The 15,927-nt window shown below is 36.6% G+C and overlaps 1 long non-coding RNA gene across 1 annotated transcript; it reads right to left on the bottom strand.

Annotated features, from left to right (window-relative positions):
* Positions 1–706: 706 nt before the first annotated feature.
* Positions 707–15,360, bottom strand: LOC127966599 (uncharacterized). The gene is made up of 4 exons (XR_008155664.1): positions 15,129–15,360; positions 4,537–4,591; positions 3,362–3,487; positions 707–1,318 (listed from the first exon to the last, which is right to left on the bottom strand). It is a non-coding gene; the product is annotated as an uncharacterized LOC127966599 (long non-coding RNA).
* Positions 15,361–15,927: the final 567 nt, after the last annotated feature.

The raw sequence follows: 15,927 nt of genomic DNA, 5'->3' as shown, positions 1-15,927 counted from the left end.
TACTAGAATTCAGTCAATTGGCTCTTCTGATTTATTTATTTCTACAAAGATGTTTGTCAGGATTGCTTTAATATAAAGCTGAGGAAATCTATGAGAGTGAGTTCTCTGGTCGTCTTCTACCTGACCTTTATGCTCTGTATTCCTGGAAAATCATTTGTTGTTTATGTTGCTGGATTAACATCACAGAGATTGTATACTGATGCTTGATTAACTTTTTTGTTTGTTATCAGCTTATAAAAAGCTTGTAATATTTCATTAATAATGGCATGTGATTTCTATGCTGAATTCATGTAGAAAAATAAAAAATGTACATACATTAAAAGGACACACATATTTGGAGGCAATTACTAAGAAAACTGACCGCTGCAACGAAACAACTTCCTCCTTTTCATCATGACAGGAAAGTGAACAGGAGACACAGATAACAGATTTTAAGATTCCAAATACTTTGCTGTAAATGTGTATGAACGACATTAACTAAAACCAGCAACTGCTAAGAAAATGTGTAACAAGAAGTTCCTCTTTTTCCTTTTTTATTCAGGAGAAACTGGTCAAATAAATGACAGACTGAAAGGTCTGCATGCCAAATGCATTATCATAAATGTAAATAAAAATAAAATATGTGTGAAAATGTTCTCTTATAAAACTTTCTGTAAAATGCTATAAAATGACTATGCTTGCTGAGGACAATATAATTTTAAAATACTGAGAACCTACATGTGTTTGACCCATGTGGGGCAAAGGATTTATGACATCATGCCTCATATGATGGCAACAAGAGATAACTATTATCTCTTAAATATTAGGATATTCTTAAAGAGGGAAATGTCGTAAAACAGAGTTGAACAGAAAGTGAGTAACCATGACAAATTATGAATAGTTTCTTTCTCAGAAATAGCATAAAATCCCACACAGTAAATATGTTATATTTAACTTTTATTAAAAACAAGACCCTATTCTATGTAACCTAATGACAGATGCTTGAATGCAAGATCAGATTGAGTTTAATGTCTGCTTTAGTTAAACAATTTAAAAGAGTTTAACAGCGTCTTTTTGTCCCAAAGGCTGCATCAAAAAACTATATAACTCTATATAACTATATAATTTAAGTTAAAGAACTAGACTTTCATACTGATATATAATGTCAGGCATTCTTGGGAAATGCATTAGAGAAGTACTTTTGGTTTAAAATCATTCAAGCATCTAAACTCTCAAAATCCCTTGAACCCTCTGAGTTCTTCTTATTTGTTGCTCTCTTATGCTCTCGATCACGTGCTGGTCCTGAAACTGAAGCCTCTGGACCCACTCCTCACGTAACCTGAGAGAAAACATTGAGGATTTATTGCTGTGTGCACACATAGACTCTACTCTAACACAGTCATTTGATGCCACAGGTTAAGAAGGTCTCATCTAAGTAAATATGTTTCATTTTTATGAACAGTTAAACATTTGCTAATTAATTAATTAATTAATTTTAAAACTACCATTCAAAAGTTTTTTTTTTTTTTTTTTATCAATCTTTTATTTATTTGTATACATAAAATATCACAAAACACAAAAACAACAACAAACATAATTTATATATTTTGAATCTTTTTCAAGGAGTTATTATATATACAGTCGGCATCTAGTCATAGTTGGGGGTGGAGTTGGCATGGGGGAAAACACAGCGAACATTGTGTGTATTCGAATGACAAAAATGCACATATTGAGCGCTCATTCCCAGAGACGCGTAGAACAATTGTAGTCTCTTTTAAATTTAATATTAATATACACTAGTCCATATCGATATTTGATTCATTGTACAGCTCTACTGTAGATGTATTCATTCAAAAATAGCCAAATTCGGTGACGTTCTGCTTTATATAGCCAGTTCCATTTTTGACTGGATTCCACGATTCTATCCCTGTCGCTTTGCAAACACAGACGGGGTGAATTTATGAATGAAAGTGTAAAAGTTCAGACACAAAACTAAGTTGTTACGTATCCTCACACTTTTGTAAGTGGGTATACGGAAATCCTTGGCCTTTTCTAGTGGGAATACAGCATATCACGTAGACTACACCTCTTAGCAAACACGTTTTCATGCGAGTTTATGTTCGATACTAGGCTATACATAGTTTTGCTTCAGGTAGAATGATAAGGCTAATTATATATGCGTGCCACTTTCTGAAACAACCTTACACAGTTTTGATAACGTTAATAATGAACACAATGTTAACGTAGCCTTCTATGATGAAATGCCGACTGCACACATACACATGCTTAGTCTTGGGATTTCACAACTTCCCTTGATCATCCTCAAAATGTATTGCTTGCAGCCATTTTGTCATCATTTCCAGTTCTGTATGTTTATTAGGAAGGATGTAGAACCCCAATTCATAATTTGTTAGTTTATTGGAGGTACAGAAAACGGCACAGCAACTCTCCGGCATGATTGTCCCGTGTATTTCAATTGGCGCCATGGTAATGTTTTCCCCCACGGGCTAAATACACATCACGTGACGGGGCATTCCCGGGGGGCATTCCCAGACCAACCATCTGTATGTATACATGCTCTGTGAATAACTTTGAAATATATAAGAAGATGAGCCAAGTTATTAGAGGTTAAACTGAGGTTAGACCACACTCTCCCATATCAGATAATTCCCGATTCCAAACTGATTTTACAGAGAAAGTCATTCCAAATGAGATCAACAATTCCACCACGTACCAAGGAAGCAGATTGTTGACCAGAAGATGTCACAATCCAATCCAGCACAAAATGAGATCTCCTAAACAGACTCAAGCGTCTGTTGTATGAAATAAAAGTAACACAGAAAAAGGAACGACAAACAACTTTGAACAAGAGCCAAAACAGACCACACATTTCCGACAATATAGGTCTGTCTAAAAAAAAAAAAAATTGTAGTAAATTCTTTGGATACATGACCGATCCAGTCCAATACAAAACATATCACCAAAAAGCTCACAGTGTCAATAATTAGTAATCAAACCTTCTCTCCATTAGCTCCAAAAAAAAAAGTAAGTCCCATTTTTTTAGAACCAAGAACCAAGAGAAACTATTATCGTCTACAGCCGCGTGAGGGCACGGAGCAGCATAAAGTGTCCTCTTGCGGCTGTAGACGGTAATGTTTTCTCTTGGTTCATGTCAATTTAATTTTGATAAATAAGTCGCACCTGACTATAAGTCGCAGGACGAGCCAAACTATGAAAAAAGTGTGATTTATAGTCCGGAAAATACGGTAATTACATTTCAAAGCTCATCAGTCACTAGACAAGTTTGCTGGATATGAGATCACAGCAGAAACTTAAAGGGTTAGTTCACCCAAATAGCAAAATTATGTCATTAATTACTTACCCTCATGTTGTTCCAAACCCGTAAGACCTCCGTTTATCTTTGGAACACAGTTTAAGATATTTTAGATTTAGTCCGAGATCTCTCAGTCCCTCCATTGAAGCTGTGTGAACGGTATACTGTCCATGTCTAGAAAATTAAGAAAAACATCATTAAAGTAGTCCATGTGACATCAGAGGGTCAGTTAGAATTTTTTGAAGCATTGAAAATGCATTTTGGTCCAAAAATAGCAAAAACTACGACTTTATTCAGCATTGTCTTCTCTTCTGTGTCTGTTGTGAGAGAGAGTTCAAAACAAAGCAGTTTAGTGATATCCGGTTCGCGAACGAATCATTCGATGTGACCGGATCTTTTTGAACCAGTTCACCAAATCGAACTGAATCGTTTTAAATAGTTTGCGTCTCCAATACGCATTAATCCATAAATTACTTAAGCTGTTAACTATTTTAATGTGGCTGACACAATTAATGTACTCAAACAGTGCACTGACTGAACTGCTGTGAAGAGAGAACTGAAGATAAACACAGAGCCTAACCCTAACCCTATCCTCATAGCAATGGCGCCATCAAGATCCTCTTTCGTGATGGTGGATTCTTTACATTTTTCTTTATTGGAGATTGCTCAATCAATCTTTTCTGATTGTCCTTGACCTCTGAAATAGGCTACTCATGATGGAACAGATAGAGAGTGGTTCGAAATTTACTATCAGGATTGTAGAATATATGACAGTGAGCAGAGCAAAGTACCGTTTTATATATATAGTCACTGTTGGGAACGTTACTTTAAAAAAGTAATTAGTTATAGTTACTCACTACTTGTTCCAAAAAGTAACTGAGTTAGTAACTGAATTACTCTATAATAAAAGTAATTCGTTACCAGGGAAAGTAACTATTTGCGTTACTGTAAAAAAAAAAAAAAAAAAAAAAAATTTTAACGAGAGCAGCAGCAGCAACGACTACAGCAGGACGTCTCTATGTAGTATGTATTGAAACTGTATATATTTGCTTAGCGGTTTTGGAAAATGACTAAGTTCCACTTTATGTCGTGTTTTTTTTTTTTTTAAGTTGTACATGTGGAAAGTGCAGTTTGATGACAACATCGCATGTTGTTTACTTGTTGTGCTTACGCGCCGATAGCTAAGTTAACAACACAGAGATATTTGAAGCAGTTTTACTCACCGCCTGCGGTTCCAACACACGATCGTGACCCTTTTTCGTTGGGACTGCATTATCCCTAAGAAATAAACAATATGCAAATCCGGTGTCAAACTGGGCCTTGTTTGTAAAACAAGCATCTTCGAAATGCAGGGAACAAACAAAAACACTTGCACAACTCTGTTGATGCTCTGTAAAAATAAACTCCATCCACTGGTCCCTTAATGCTGTTTTTTTTTTTTTTTTTTTTTGGTAATCTGTGCAGGGTTGTCTTGCCCTTGCAACCAAAAACACATTTTTTTGTGACATTTCGGTCTCTCGCTCTGATCAGTGAATGTCTCTGCTCTGCTCTACGGGAGCGCGCGCTCTTCCGGGAGAAGTGCCCTTAGGACCCATATAAGGAAATTCCGCTCCATCTAACGTCACACAGACCAATACTCGAAAAAAACTTTCCGAAACTGGAACAAAAATGCTCCTTCAAACGTACAACTTAATTTTTGAAACTTTGTCCATGTTTAGCATGGGAATCCAACTCTTTAATAGTGTAAAAAACTCAGTATGCATGAAATAGCATCCCCCCCCCCCCCCACTGTTGAGCAAGTTGTGTTCAACCAGTTCTATATGTTCAATTCAATTCAAGTTTTTTTGTATAACGCTTTTTACAATACGAATCGCTACAAAGCAACTTTACAGAAAATTATGTTTCTACAATATTTAGTAGTAGCTTATGGTGGTGACTGTCAGTTTGTGAACGTTTGACAGGATTTTTAGAAAAAAAAATTAATACAAGACGTAGTCAGCTAGTCGATGAGCATTATTAATATGTTTCTTGTACAGAACAACATCCTGGAGAGCAACCAATCTGGCTTCAAAAGTGGTCACTCAACTGAGACTGCCCTGCTCTTGGTTACTGAAGCCCTACAACTGGCAAGAGCACCTTCAAAATCCTTAGTACTCATCTTGCTGGATCTGTCTGCTGCTTTTGACACTGTTAACCACCAGATTGTTCTGTCCACCCTCAGAAAGATGGGCATCTTTAGATCTGCACTCCTCTGGTTTAAGTCATACCTCTCAGAAAGATTCTTCAGGGTGTCTTGGAGGGGTGAAGTTTCTAAGTCACAACAACTTGCTACTGGGGTTCCTCAAGGCTCAGTACTTGGACCACTTCTCTTCTCCATCTACATGACGTCATTAAGATCTGTCATTCAGAAGCATTGCTTTGCTGCTACGTTACTGCTATGTTGATGACAATCAACTCTACTTCTCATTCCAACTAGATGACCTGACGGTAGCTGCTCCCATTGCAGCCTGTCTGAGTGACATTTCTAGCTAGATGAATGGCAATCACCTTCAGCTCAATCTTACAAAGACAGAACTGCAGGTGGTTCCAGCTAACCCACCCAATATATGAAATTGCATAGACATGAACAACCATCAATAATTTAATTAACCCTAATATTGAGTTCCTCAATGAGGTTAAAATTATATTTGATAGCTACACCAGTTTAGATCAGAGTCTGGAGGTAAATTACTTGCATTGCCTGTGTAAAGGGGGTTCCCTTTGTTGTCATTGAAAAGAGGGTTTCCCAAGGTTTGCTGATTGGCTGAAAGTTCAGTAGTTGTTGAAGCGACGTCTCTGTAAACTCGTGGTTGGACGTTTTAGGTGGGCACTTGAGGTCAGACTCCGAGACACAGCATTACAAATCACATCCTAACTTCAGCTGTCCCAGCAGCATTCCGCTCCCACAGGAACCTTGCCTAATTCCCACACTGCAGCAGCAGTGCCAGCTCTAAAACTCTATCTTTATTTCTCCACTCCCTCTATCTGTATTTCTCTATCCTCTATCTGTATTTCTCTACTCTATCTCCCAACAGAGTATGTTAACCTGATGAATAGGGCCCGTGTGAAGCCTCATCCATACGAAGTCAAGTACATCAACCACACCTTTTTCCAGGACTTCTCTAAGCTGAGGCTCTGCAAGTCTCTGCGCCCTGGAGTAAGGCCTGGTGAACTAACAGTCCATGATATCAGAGCCATCAGATAATTACAAATGTAAATTTTATGTCTTACAATATATTTTATTTTGCAAGTTATATTTTGTGCTATTAGGTACAACAACAATGGAACGATGGACTTCAGAATCAAACATTCTGATGACTGGCATCCACATCTGAGTCACCAACTCTGAAACTCCACCTCAGACAGCCACACAGTCACCCCACTCTATTCATACCACCTGAAGATCAAAGAGCTGAAATTCAAACACCTCCAAGACCTGAAGGAAGTCATCCCAAAGGACTTTGACAGCTTTTATGACAATTTGCTTTTCTAGTTTAATATAGGATGCAGTATAACGACAGTCAATATGATGGCAATGTAACACCACACACAGAGCCTAACAGACACACAGACAAGGGTTCACCCTACTCACAAATACAAATACACTTAGTAATGGGCTTAGTAAAGCAAACCTTAACTATGATTTTATCTGTGTTAACCTATAATATCAGTTATTGATGTATTTTGTTTATCTACTTAATACTAGGCTTATTATACATGTGCATCGAAGTTTAAAAAAATATCCAATATAATACTTGAATTAAATTTAATGTTTTGGATACCACCATTAACTTATTGTTTTCATTATTATTTTACTTTTTCAGTTTCACTTTTTTCAGTTCAGTTCAGCTCTTCTTATAGACTATGCCTCTCTTGGCACTGTTCATGTAAAACATCCCAAGTAGCAAGGTTTTTATTTATGGGAGAAAAAAGGGCTATGAAGTGTAATGTTGTCTGCCGTGGATCTGAGGAATCACACTCAGTCTCAGGGTTTTGTTTCCAGAAGATAGACATTATTTCAGAGAGAAACAAAGCCGAGAAGTGAATGCCAGGTGGCATCTCATTATATACAGTTCTTGTTTATAGAGGGCGTTTCCTATTTCCTATAGTCTTCCTTTTCCTTACATTTCGATTCCTCCCTAGAGACCTTTTATGGTAAAGAAAAAGGCCAATTTGTATGTTTTTCCAGATGTTTCTCAACTGGATCTGTACATCCTTGCCATGTAGGCCTCTTTCTTTCTAACCATAAACTATAGGAGTATAATGGTATAATAACTGGTAATATAAATGGCTAGATTCACATTGATTATACTTGATTAATAAAAATCTTACTAATAAAAATCTTCCACACCTACTGGCACCAAGTAAGCCTCTTTGGATAACTCTGTTTTTTAGACAATAATGAGTGAAAATAGTTTGGTTAGATACATTTGAGTTGGCCTTTTATATAAAAAAAATTGATAGCTGTAATGCTTCAATGCAGAAGTAAGCCTGTGAGCCACGAAGGTAAATTTGCGAGCAGATTAGACTTATTTCCTATATATTGGACAGCCTAATCTGCTCATCGGTTTTTGTATTGCATCACTTCCATCCAAGAGCCTCGATATGTAAGTGTGAACTCATGAAAAAAAATGTAATTTAAAGGTTGCAATTTATTTTACTCTGCCTTATCACAGTGATTTAGTCAGTTTGGTGCAAAATGCATGATGTATAAACATTGTTTTAAATATTAAATGCAAAAAGTCAGTAATTTATTTAAAAAACTGAAGCTTAATATGCAAAACAGCACGCACAAACAGTTTACTTTGACATGACCACTCTTTTGCTTTTGTTTCCTTAAAAAAATGTTTGTTTGTTTTTTTGTTTTTTGTTTTTGTTTTTTGGGGGGGGGGGGATCAGGATGTTATGAAACTTTTTTTTTTTTGTTCTCAAACATCTGCAATGAAACTGAGATACAGTAAATGAGGAATGGTGTTTTATTTTACAATGTTTTTGCTATTCTTGTTTAGTAATGGTATTTTTTTCCTTATTGTTATTATCATTTTATTTTTATTTTTTGAGAGAGATACTGTAAGTTTTGAAGAAGTTTATTTATCCTTTATTTTACCAGGATAGTCCCATTGAGATATAAAATCTCTTCTTCCAGGGAGTCCTGGCCAAGATGGCAGTACAGAAAGTTTCACATAAACAACATACAAACATAAAACTCAGAATGTTTCATAAAATTTTGTCCAGCACTCAAAATAACAACAAAAACTACTTAACCAAACATACACATTTCCCTTAAATTGGTCAATAAGAGATTTTTTGGTGCTTCTATCATTATTATACTCTGCAGCTCCATCCATTACCAGGGAGCATAGGGAGAGAAAGCAGTTTTACCAAGCTCTGAACGTACTCTATGAACCTTTAAAAGCAATTTACCTCTAGATCTAGTGCTATAAGTACAGGTGTAATACGATAAAAGACAACAAATATAAATTGGTAGTTTTCCTAACAATGATTTAGCAATAAACATCAGCATGTGTATTTTTCTCCTTTGAAACAAAGAAGTCCAACCCACCAATTCGTACAAGGTACAATGTTGAGTGCGTGAAGAGGCACTCGTCACAAAGCGCAAGGCAACATGGTATACACAATCTAACTTTTTTAGAGAAGATGAATTTGCATGCATATAAATCACATCACCGTAATCTAATACGGAGAGGAAACAACTTTGAATAATTCTCTTTCTTGCTTCTAAAGGAAAACATTTCTTTAAACGAAAGAGGAAACCCAGTTTTGGTCTAAGCTTTTTCAAGAGATTTTCAATATGTACATTAAAACCAAATTTTTCATCTATCCATATGCCTAAGTATTTATAACAATTTACTGTTTCTATACAGTCCCCTTCTAAAGCTAAATTTTTTTGTGTGTTTAAAACCAGTTTCAAATTGACAATGACAGTTGCAAAGACAAAAGAATCTTGGAGAAACTCCATGTCTTGGTTCAAAGAATGTGCTACTGTGTAAATGATTGTGTTATCAGCATATAGATGAATTCTAGCTGGGGTTATCCCACAACCTATGTCATTTATATAAATAGAAAATAAAATTGGTGCTAAAACAGAACCCTGTGGGACACCTTTTTTAATTGTTTGTTCTGCAGATATAACATTTTCAACTGAGACACATTGAGTTCTTTCAAATAAGTAATTATTAAACCAACTTAGAGCTGTTTTACACAACTAAGTCTCTGCAACAGTAGTTTATGATCTACAGAATCAAATGCTTTGGAGAGATCTACAAATAAAGCTGCACAGTGCTGTTTACTATCCAAACATTTAATAATATCATTAGTGACCAGCATGGCTGCAGTTATAGTACTGTGACCTGATCTAAAACCTGATTGAAATTCATTTAACATTTTATTTTCAGTTATAAACTGTTTACTTGATCATTTATAAAAGATTCAAATACTTTTGTCATCACTGACAACCTTGAAATCGGACGGTAATTATTCATCTCAGATGGATCACCACCTTTTAACAAAGGTAGAATCATAGCTGATTTCCATGCACGAGGAATAACATTTGATTTTAAACTTAAATTCAAAATTGAAGTGATGGGCTATGTTATAAGAGCAATTTTTAAAAAGTAAGGCTCTATTTTGTCAGATCCTGCTGATTTTTTACAATCCAAGTTAGATAAGGCTTTATAAACTTGTGTAGCTAAAATAGGAGTAAACGTGAACAGCTGAGAACAACACGAAGCATGTGCCACATTGTCTTCTACATTATGTTTCTTTAAATTACTAACGTCTGTAATTAAGTCAGCAATGATAAAATGGTTATTAAAATATTTTATTTGTCCCGTATTACACTCTCATTTATTCTTAAACAGTCCGGCAGAGTGGTGGAGTTTTTTTTTTACCACCAATTGATTGGGTCAACTTCCAGAAATTAGTCGGATTGTTCAAATTTTCATTCATCATATTTATATAATAATCACATTTAGATTTTTTTTTACCAATTTTGTACAGTTATTTCTTATTGTCCTATGATTTACCCAATCCATATTATTATTTGTTTTCTTTGCTTTAGCCCATGCATTATCTCTATTTTTTATAAGAGAAGATTATTGACTCATTAAACCAGGGATTATCTCTACTTCGTACTCTAAACCTTTTAAAAGGTGCATGTTTGTCACATATAGTCAAAAAAAGTACATATAAAATACTCCCATGCTATATCAACATTGGGTATCTGTGAAACAACATATAAATCACTATTATAAATATCTTGCAGAAAGGCTTGATCATTAAAATGTTTAAATTCTCGTTTTAAAATAAAACGTGGTTTACACTTAGCAATCCTAAAATTCCTTACACATACTATTGCACAATGATTACTTATATCATTACAAAATACTCCAACCACAGAGAATCTATGAGGAGCATTGGTTAAAATAACATCAAGTAGCGTGGATTTAACTAGATCTTTATGATTTAACCGGTTGGGTAAATGTATCAATTGATCCAAACAAAGAGAGTCGCAAATACCCTTGAGTGGGTCAGACATTTGTGACAACCAATCCCAGTTTAATTCCCAGAGTAAAATAATCTCTGATTTAATCCAGTTATGGAGAAGGTCCGTAAGTGAAGTAATAGCTTCACTTGAAGACAAAGGGGGACGATAACATCCAACAACGATGATATCTGGACCATTACCAAAAACTAATTTAATTGCCAAAAGTTCAAAACAGTTTGGTTTGCTGATGGATAATATACAAGTGCAGTTTAGCTTAGACTTAATGAAAACTGCAACTCCACCACCTTTTTTTGTTCGATCCGATCTAAAAACATTATATCCCTCAATATGTATCATGGTATTATAAATTGACTTATTTAACCATGTCTCTGATAAAACAATAATATCAGAGTTTGTTGAATCAGCCCATATTCTTATTGGGTCTCATTCATGAAAAATTCGTAAATATACGAGTAAATATGTGAGTGATTTGCGCGTAAAGAGAACTTCCCGAACACTCTTCTCCTGATTCACAAAAACTTCGTAAACATCAGATGTGATAGTGAAATGTGTGCGTGTGTTATTGAATTCCAATCAGTCGTAAATGGGACGCACGTGCACGCTCATTCTCAATTACCATAAATCCCGCCCATTAAATCCGAGTGACAACTATATAAGAGCATCATAATATGACACCAAACTAAGGATTTCAACATGTCTTCTCAAAAGCGAATGAAAAATTTCAATTTTCTCAGCTGCAGAAATTGAAGTTTTTTTATTATTATCAGAAGTTCATTCAAAACGCCACGTTTTATTTTCAAACGTATATAGTGGCGTATCAGGTTCTAAAAAAAGGAAGCTGGACAGCATACAGAGTTTCATCTGTTAATCGAACAGTCCCAGAAGTGAAAAGAAAAACCGTATGTAATTACTATATAAAATATTTTTTTCAAAATGCTGTGTAAATATGTACCGATTATGAATTGAAATGCAGCCGTATTAATGAGCAAAATGTTCAGACGTTAAACACACTATTTACGCGTGGCTGGGAGCAGGTGTAGATTTATTTCGTACCAACTAACATTAGGAAAATACGAACGTTTTAATGAATCCGAATATTTACGCCAGAACCACTTTACACGCGATTTACACAAAAATTTGTTCTGCTCGTGTTTCATGAATGAGACCCATTAAGTCTATTTTGTTTACCAAACTGCGTACATTGAGGTAAAAAAGACGCAAACCATTACTAGACTTGAACTCAGCAGGAGTTTGAAGCTGCGCAAGTTCTGGGCCTGGATTAGGGTGGATATTGCCCGATATTAAGCACAAAAGAAAGACCAACCAGCTCTTCCGTGCTGCGCTGACTGTTGAACTATCCCTATAGATGAACATTGCATAAGGAGACAGTTTTCCGTTTCCATGCGCCCACAAACATCGCAGACCTCTCGATTCATCCCTCAGAATAAAAGGCGCCCGACCAAAAAGGCACCTCTCAACCCAAGGCCTCATGACAGGATCTCCATCAACCAGCTCCAGGGAAGTCACAGTGTTCGGAATAATACACGAATATGATGCAGGTGTAGCTCTCCCCTCATTAGAATTAAGCACGCCGTCCATAGGGATCCACTTCGTCAGGCAAATAAACAAATGTAAAAAAATGCCCTCATTTTGGCAATTAGTGATAGTAATAATAATAATGCAGATAGAAATCCAATGTAAGCCTTAAAACAGTCACAAGTTAATGGTGCGTTTAATGGTAGGATGTGGTGTACTGGCACTTATCTTGATGTCAGTGAATATTCTGTCTTAAATGCTAAACTATACAGTATACTAAATGTTACTAGTCTATGTCTATGGAACCAGCAGTGATCGAGACCATGAGAGAGCAACAAATAAGAAGAGCTCAGTGTCACGGCGGGGATGGGACAGCACCGTGGAAAGAAAAAGGTCAGGGTCCAAATGCAGGGCAAAAAGGCCAACACGGCAAAGACAAAACAGAAACAAATGACAGGGAACAACGAAACAACACAAGCACTAGAGACACGGTTCACAATTAACATTACAATAATCCAGGCAGTGAGGCAAACTTATATACTAGTGAACAAATGGGGAACAGCTGTGTGAGTATGTGAACAGGTGTGCAGAGTGAAGCTAATGGGTCTGGGAGCAAGGGAGAAACACAGGTGGAGCAACTAAACAGTAATGAGGTGACAAGGTGGGCAGGGTCAGAAAAGGACAGAAGAGAGCACATGGCACCAAAAAACAACACTCACAGAAGACAGTGACAGAAAGACAGAAGACTGTGACACTCAGAGGGCTCAAATTATTTTAAGAGTTTAGATGCTTGAATGATTTTAGGCTGGCGTAAAAAAAAAAAAAATCATTTTTTTAATGCATTCCTAAGAATGCCTGACATTACATATCAGTATGAAAATCTAGTTCAGTGGTGTAGTCAGGGCCATACGCAAGTATATGCCCTATGATTACAAACCTGATTCCAAAAAAGTTGGGACACTGTACAAATTGTGAGTAAAAAAGGAATTGAATAATTTACAAATCTCATAAACTTCTATTCTATTCACAGTAGAATATAGATAACATATCAAAAGATGAAAGTGAGACATTTTGGATTTCATGAGAGCTACACATTAAAGAAAAGTTGGTACAAGTAGCAATAAGAGGCCGGAAAAGTTAAATGTACATATAAGTAACAGCTGGAGGACCCATTTGCAACTTATTAGGTCAATTGGCAACATGATCGGATATATAAAAAAAGCCTCTCAGGGTGGCAGTGTCTCTCAGAAGTCAAGATGTGCAGAGGATCACCAATTCCCCCAATGCTGTGGTGAAAAATAGTGGAGCAATATCAGAAATGAGTTTCTCAGAGAACAATTGCAAAGAGTTTGAAGGGATCATCATGTACAGTGCATAATATCATCCAAAGAATCAGAGAATCTGGAGCAATCTCTGTGCGTAAGGGTCAAGGCTGGAAAACCATACTGGATGCCTGTGATCTTCAGACCCTTAGATGGCACTGCATCACATACAGGAATGCTACTGTAATGGAAATCACAACATGGGCTCAGGAATACTTCCAGAAAACATTGTCAGTGAACACAATCCACCGTGCCATTCACCGCTGCCGGCTAAACTCTATAGGTCAAAAAAGAAGCCATGTCTAAACATGATCCAGAAGTGCAGGCGTTTTCTCTGGGCCAAGGCTCATTTAAAGTGGACTGTGGCAAAGTGGACAACTGTTCTGTGGTCAGACGAATCAGAATTTGAAGTTCTTTTTGGAAAACTGGAATGCCATGTCATCCGGACTAAAGAGGACAAGGACAACCCAAGTTGTTCTCATCACTCAGTTCAGAAGCCTGCATCTCTGATGGTATGGGGCTGCATGAGTGCATGTGGCATGGGCAGCTTACACATCTGGAAATGCACCATCAATGCTGAAAGATATATATCCAAGTTCTAGAACAACATATGCTCCCATCCAGACGTCGTCTCTTTCAGGGAAGACCTTGCATTTTCCAACATGACAATACCAGACCACATACTTCATCAATTACAACATCATGGCTGCATAGAAGAAGGATCCGGGTACTGAAATGAAACATTTGGCACATCATAAAGAGGAAGATGCGACAAAGAAGACCTAAGACAGTTGAGCAACTTTAAGTCTGTATTAGACAAGAATTGGACAACATTCCTATTCCTAAACTTGAGCAACTTGTCTCCTCAGTCCCCAGACGTTTGCAGACCATCATAAAAAGAAGAGGAGATGCCACACAGTGGTAAACATGGCCTTGTCCCAACTTTTTTGAAATGTGTTGATGCCATGAAATTTAAAATCAACTTATTTTCCCTTAAAATTATACATTTTCTCAGTTTAAACATTTGATATTTCGTCTATGTTGTATTCCGAATAAAATATTGAAATTTGAAACTTCCTCATCATTGCATTCTGTTTGTATTCACAATTTGTACAGTGTCCCATCATCGACTGAGTGTGCGTGTCATATCCCACAGTCTTGTGCATTCCATTCTGTGACAGTTAAACCAATAAATAAAGATGTCGTCTGAAAGTTGCAGTCGGTGGTCAATTTGTGTGTAAATGTATGTTTTTGATCAACGTTTTCCACTTTTGATGTCATTTCTAGCGAGAAATTAATATAGCAATTGTGACAAAGCTGACCTAATTGTCACTGCTGGGCAACACTGGCACACACACGCACACACCTACACTTAAGCAGAAATACTTACCTTTGTAATAACTCACGCTCATTTCCCTCCTGGTGTTCCGCCGTCGGCAGCGCGGGTGCACACACACTCCCGATGGCACATATGTGTTGGACATTATTTCATCTTCCCCTCCACATCCGTCAATATTCATAACCCCGGACATTTCACACACTCACACTGCACGTTGTTTGATGTTGTCTTGTCTAATCGGTGTTTGTTATATTGAATTGGGCGTGCGATGGTCGGTGTTCCGGTGTCATGAGAAATCGAGTCCGCCCGAGAAATCGAGTCCGCTTAGGACCCCGAGTGATCCCATTGGCTCAACGAACAGTTAATGGGTATTATTTTTTAGCGCCTGATTACAATTCCTGCTAAATCGCGTTTTTATTTCTGTCGTTTGAACTTTGCTATAATGACCATTTATGTACTTTAAATTACATGTTTCATAGGCTAGTATATAGCCGACGAGCTATATGTTGTGAAATCAAACATTTCTCGTTTTTTTTTGTTACTCGCGTATCAGTATAGCATACAGCTTACTCGATGTGTGTGTGAATTTATATTGTTAATCTAAATGATATAATATCGCAATTGCTTGTGCAGAACCGTGTTATTGTTGTATTATATACATATATTATTATTTTATGTAAAACGAATGTCATATTAATTTTACATGAAGTATGTCAGTATGTCTATTATATTTATATAGTGATACAAGGTATTTTTCCAGTTTGCGGAAGCATTGGAATGCAAGCTTGTATGTCTTTTAAATTCTCTGTGTGTATTTTCCTCTTCATTCTTTCTTCTTTTCATATGGACC

This window comes from Carassius gibelio, chromosome B10, assembly GCF_023724105.1.
Source record: "Carassius gibelio isolate Cgi1373 ecotype wild population from Czech Republic chromosome B10, carGib1.2-hapl.c, whole genome shotgun sequence".
Classification (NCBI taxonomy): Eukaryota; Metazoa; Chordata; class Actinopteri; order Cypriniformes; family Cyprinidae; genus Carassius; species Carassius gibelio.
The sequence above is the reverse complement of the archived record's forward strand: the minus strand, read 5'-3'. Positions and strand labels throughout refer to the sequence as shown.